Source organism: Eutrema salsugineum, unplaced genomic scaffold, assembly GCF_000478725.1.
Source record: "Eutrema salsugineum unplaced genomic scaffold, Eutsalg1_0 scaffold_12, whole genome shotgun sequence".
NCBI lineage: Eukaryota > Viridiplantae > Streptophyta > Magnoliopsida > Brassicales > Brassicaceae > Eutrema > Eutrema salsugineum.
Genome location: NW_006256895.1, coordinates 9,912,932 through 9,918,835, shown reverse-complemented (window position 1 = coordinate 9,918,835; position 5,904 = coordinate 9,912,932). Strand labels below are relative to the sequence as shown.

General features: G+C 42.1%; 1 pseudogene; it reads left to right on the top strand.

The window, feature by feature from the left end:
• The first annotated feature begins 457 nt into the window (after window positions 1–457).
• Window positions 458–5,533, top strand: LOC112089206 (annotated as a pseudogene).
• Window positions 5,534–5,904: the final 371 nt, after the last annotated feature.

Genomic DNA, 5,904 nt, shown 5'->3' with positions numbered 1-5,904 from the left:
TAATTAGCAGCTCGTGGTGCATTGCACCACCAGTTTGTCAATGTGTGCTAATGGAAATGGATCTTTCGAACATGGTTTGTTGAGAACAGAGGAGTCAATGTAGATTCGCTACTTTCCACTTTTCTTCTGAATCACCATTACGTTAGCAAGCCATTCCAGGTATGTGACCCTTTGAGCCTGTCTACTGTCGCAGATTTAAACTGTTATTTATACCACCGGACAAGTGTATGTCTGCGGTTAAAATAATATTTTATAATGCAACATTAGACATTAATGCTAGAGACCTTTATCTTAAGAAACATTTATCATATAAGGCCCTTATCCCACGGATCGACAACACAAACCAGCCTTTCACGGAAAGTTATACTCATGCTTATGATAAAAAGTTCTCTGGTGATGTGGCAAGGCGATCTCAAAGGCGACTAGGGTTTCTGCGTGTCTTGCTTCGGCCGCAAGTATGGCGGCTTCCGGGGGCTCTTCGCCCCCTCCACCGGTGATTCCTCGCGAGTCTCCGGCTCAAATCAAACAGCAGTTGTGTAGTGAAGGTGAAGGCTCGGGGGTTGATGGATTAAAGGTATCGGAGGTTTAAAGGATTCGCTTCCGGCGATTTCGAATCCGGCTTTGAAGGCTCTATACTCCTCTATTGTTCAGAATAAGGTTGGCTTGATGCAGTATGATCTAGCAGTTTTGATGGTTGAAGGTTCTCCATCAGTGGAAATACCAGACGACATCTTGGAAGGTTTGACCCCTTTGTGGGACGAGATTCTAATCGGAAAATTCTTATCACCTGCGCCACATGTTGCAAAGGTCCATGTGATTGTTAACAAGATTTGGCCAGTGAGGAATAAGAATACGAAGGTTGAGGTTTTTGTGGTGGATGAAAAAACGATGAAGTTTAAGATCAGGGATGAAGCTGTGCGTAACAGAATTATCCTACGGGGTATGTGGAACATAGCAAACGTTCCTATGGTCGTATCAAAATGGTCTCCGGTCGTTGAGGAAGCTAAACCAGATATCACGACTATGCCGTTGTTGATAACACTTAAAAATGTTCCACATAAAATGTTTCATGACAGAGGGTTGAGTTTTCTGGCTAGTGCAGTGGGTAAACCAACTCGGCTTCATCCGGACACTTTGATTTGCAAGAGTTTTGATGAAGCGAAGGTTTTTGTTGAAGCGGATCTTACTAAAGAGTTGCCCACAAGTATCGATTCACATCGGAGAAGGGGATTGATTCGTTTGTAGAGTTTGAATACCCATGGCTACCTCCGCGGTGCACTCATTGTCGGAAGTGGGGTCATGCGGTAGTAGATTGTATGAAGAATGGTGGTTAGAAGGTTATTCTTAAAAGGAACGTGAATGTTTCATCACCGTCTTTGCCAACAGAGAAAGCTGCAGGTGTAGGGATTTCCTTGGCAGATGGTAAATCAAAGACAGTTCAGGTTCCTCAAGAAGACGGTTCTGAGAAACTCACCGGGAATAATATACCAAAAGCGACAGTTATTCTGGAAGCTCCAGTTCAGCAGGAAAAGCATGATATTGAGGAAGGAGAGTGGGTCTCACCGAAAAAAATTGGCAGATCTACTGAAAAGGATGGTGGTAGAGACGTAAATATCTCTGTGCCACCTTCGAGATTTTTAATTCTGGCGGCATCTGATACAGGGGACGATGATGCTGAAACAGAGACATCTGAAATCTGCATCGACAAACTAGAGAAAGACTCTACTTTGGAGGGAAGCGATGATGGTTTGAATGTGAAACAAGTGGCGAAAAAACAAAAGGATAAGCAAGAGGGTCCGATCAGACCTCCTCTGCCTCGTGCTTCTAAAGCCAGTACTAAGCCTTTGGGCGACTCGGTTGCTTTTAGTGCTAGAGATTCAAAATCTAGTACTTCAAGTAGAAGGGTTCCAAAGTCTCAAAATTAACAAAACAAAACATTCCGTAGAAGCTGGATTCAGAGTAATGATTTTCAGTTTGGGGCTTTTTTAGAAACAAGAGTTCAAGAAGGGAGAGCAATGAGGATTGCTGCTTCGATAGTGCGAGATTGGTCTCTAATCTCAAACTACGAGTTCAATCGTTTGGGTTGTATATGGGTGGTTTGGAGTCCTAGTGCACGAGCCACGATATTTTTAAAAGTGGTCAGATGATCACTGTTTCTGTGAAGCTTTATGATAGAGAAGAAGAGTTCTTCTGCTCGTTTATCTATGCTTCTAATTTTTCAGATGAAAGACGAGAGTTATGGAATGATATTAGGGATCATCATAATTCTCCGATCATTCGTTCAAAACCATGGATCTGTTTGGGTGACTATAATGAGATTCTTGATATAGAGGAGCACTCGGGTGTTGATCATTCTCCTTCTCTCTCGGTGGGTATGAGGAATTTTCAGAGTGTGGTGCGCGATTGTCACTTGGAAGACTTAGCGTTTCATGGACCGGTTTTTACTTGGAACAATGAGCGTGAAGAGGGTTTGGTGTCAAAGAAGTTGGACAGAGTTCTTAAGAATACCAGCTGGACTCAGAGTTATCCTCAATCTTACAGCGTTTTTGAAGTGTGTGGCTGTTCTGATCATTTGCAATGTAGAGTGCATTTAGATGTGGTTCAGTCTGAAGGAAAACGTCCTTTCAAGTTTGTCATGCAGTAGTGGAGCTTGCAGAGTTTAAGCCTATGGTAGAGGGGTTCTGGAACTCCACACAACCTATATTCTCCTCTACATCTTCGATGTGGAGATTCACTAAAAAGCTCAAGGCGTTAAAACCCTTGATCCGAACTATGGCGAAGAATAGAATGGGTAATTTGACGGAGAAGACAAAAGAAGCTTTTAAAACGTTATGTGAGAAGCAGGAAGCTAATGCACTGAACCCTTCAGTACAGTTAGTTGAAGAGGAGAAACTAGCTTACCAACGATGGAATTTTATCTCGCGGCTGGAGGAGAGCTTTTTGAAGCAACGTTCAAAAATCCATTTGCTTAAAACATTTCATAAAGGAGTTTTAACCCGAGCAGCTCAGAACTCAATCAGGGAAAGTAACGTCGTGATGGTGTTGTTACAACAAATGATGAAATCAAAGCAGAGGCAGAAGGTTTTTTCCGTGACTTCTTGCAGCACATTCCAGAGGACTTTGAAGGCGTAACAGCTGATGTTTTGGGGGATCTTTTGAGATATCGATGTACAGAGGATGAGAGAAGCTCATTAGTTTGTTCAGTAACGGAGGAAGAGATCACTAAGGTTCTGTTTGCTATGCCGACCAATAAGTCTCCAGGGCCAGATGGGTACAATGCCGAGTTCTACAAGGCAGTGTGGCCGATAGTGGGTAAGGAGTTCATCATTGTAGTTAAGTCGTTTTTTGAGAAAGGTTTCCTCCCAATAGGAGTCAACTCGACAATCCTAGCTTTAATTCCAAAGAAAACGTCTGCTGTGGAAATGAAGGACTATCGCCCAATTTCCTGCTGCAATGTCATCTACAAAGTTATCTCAAAAATCGTTGCCAATATACTAAAGAGAGTTCTCCCAAAGTTTATTGCAATGAACCAGTCTGCTTTTATCCAGGATCGTCTCCTCATTGAGAATCTTCTTCTAGCCACAGAACTAGTTAAAGATTATCACAAAGATACGATCTCAGCTCGATGCGCTATTAAGATTGACATTTTGAAAGCTTTCGATTTGGTTCAATGGTCTTTCATCCTCAATGCTCTTAGAGCAATGCACTTTCCTGATGTTTTTATACACTGGATCTCGCTGTGCATAACCACTCCTTCCTTTTCGGTGCAAGTCAATGGGGAATTAGCAGGATTTTTTCGCAGTAATAGAGGATTAAGGCAAGGGTGTTTGCTGTCTCCTTATCTCTTTGTGATCAGTATGAATGTGTTATCTAAACTGTTGAATAAGGCAGCTAGTAATCACTTTACTGGCTATCATCCGAAGTGTAAGAACATTGGTCTTACACACCTCAGTTTCGTGGATGACATTATGGTTCTCACTGATGGGAAAGTTCGATCGGTGGAGGGTATTGTCAAAGTCTTTGAGGATTTCGCAAGGATGTCAGGACTGCGAATTAGTATGGAAAAACCGACAATCTATCTAGCTGGAGTGACTGAGGTTGTTCGCACAGAGATTAGTAACAAATACCACTTCAAACCTGGTGAGCTACCTGTTCGATATTTGGGGTTGCCTTTGCTCACAAAGCAAATGACAAGGTCTGACTATCTGCCACTTCTAGAAAAGATTTGGGGTAGAATTGGTTCGTGGACAGTGCGAGCTCTTTCGATCGCTAGATGTTTGCAACTGGTGCGCTCGGTTCTGCATAGTATTGTGAATTTCTGGCTTGCTGCGTTCAGACTTTCGAGGGAATGTATTCGTGAAATTGATCGGCTCTGCTCTGCTTTTATTTGGTCTGGTCCAGAGATGAATTTAAGAAAAGCAAAGATAGCTTGGGATGATGTCTGTCGACCTATCGACGAGGGAGGCTTGGGTCTTAGGCGTTTGAAAGAAGTGAATACGGTTTGTTGTTTAAAATTGATTTGGAGAATTGTCTCTTCTCATCCCTCTCTCTGGGTGTAATGGATTCAAACTTATCTTATTAGACAAGGTACTCTCTGGTCAATCGACTCGGATTCAAAATCAGGTTCATGGATGTGGAGAAAAATCCTCAAATATCGATCGCTTGCGTCTTCTATGCATAAAATGGACATTCGTGGAGGTGAAGACACAAATTTTTGGTATGATAATTGGTCAGAGATGGGGAGACTAATCAATTTAACAGGTTCAAGAGATGTGATTGATATGGGAATTCCTTTAAGTGCCTCCATCGCCTCTCTGATTCGTCGAAGGAGGCGTCATCATCGAAATGATATTTTGAAAGAGCTCGCACTGGGTTCACTGGTATTTTGAAATGGCATTCTCGGCTTTCGCATCTACAGCAGGGTTCTTAGGATATTGCTTTGTGGAAGAAGAAGGATGGCTCTTTCAGGGATAGCTTCTCTTCGAAAAGTACCTGGATGATCATTCGTTGTGAATCTGCTCATGTATCTTGGCATCCTGGAATATGGGTTAAGCATTCTACTCCTAAATTCACGATCTTCTCCTGGCTGGCGATTCAGAATCGTTTGTCGACGGGAGATCGTATGCAGCTGTGAAATACGGGAGCTAGCTCGGTTTGTATTCTCTGCAGCTCAGTCATAGAAACTCGGGACCACCTCTTCTTCTCGTGTTCCTTCTCAGCGGAAATTTGGGCCAGCTTAACCAAAAATATATTGGAAAGACGTTTTACAGTTACTTGGAGCGATATCACTCGCCTGCTTGTTGCTGCAAATATGGATTTCGATGCTCTGTTTTTACTTCGTTATGCTTTTCAGGCTGCTGTTCATAGCATCTGGCGTGAGCGAAACTGTCGCAGACATGGTGAACCCCCTTGAAACTCTCAGACTTTGTATCACTTCATTGATAAGCTGGTCCGCTGCAGAATCCAATCGATTCGGGACATGGGTGATCGGAATTTCGATAGCACTCTTCAAGTCTGGTTTGCAACCAGATGAAAGGCTGGGAACCTAAATCTTATGTTGTGTTACTTTTTTAAATTTCCATTCACAAAAGTAGCATCTTGATGTACAAACGATGTTTTTTTTTATTTGAAAAGAATTTTACATTCTTTCAAAAAAAAAAAAAGTTTTTGTGCTTGATTTGCTTTTGTATTTTGTCAAAGCTGTCGATTTGCTTTGAGATTAAACAATGAGTAAATTATCAATGTAGAAAGGGACGTAACAGCTAATTGAGCATGTTCTAATGTCAAAAGCCTCGAAGATACCAATAATACTCGTTCTTGGAGACCATGCAAAAGCCCTTTGGACCTAACTTCCTTTTCGGTCAAAAATGCTCTTTTTGATTCCTTTTTCTCTATAGATTGGTC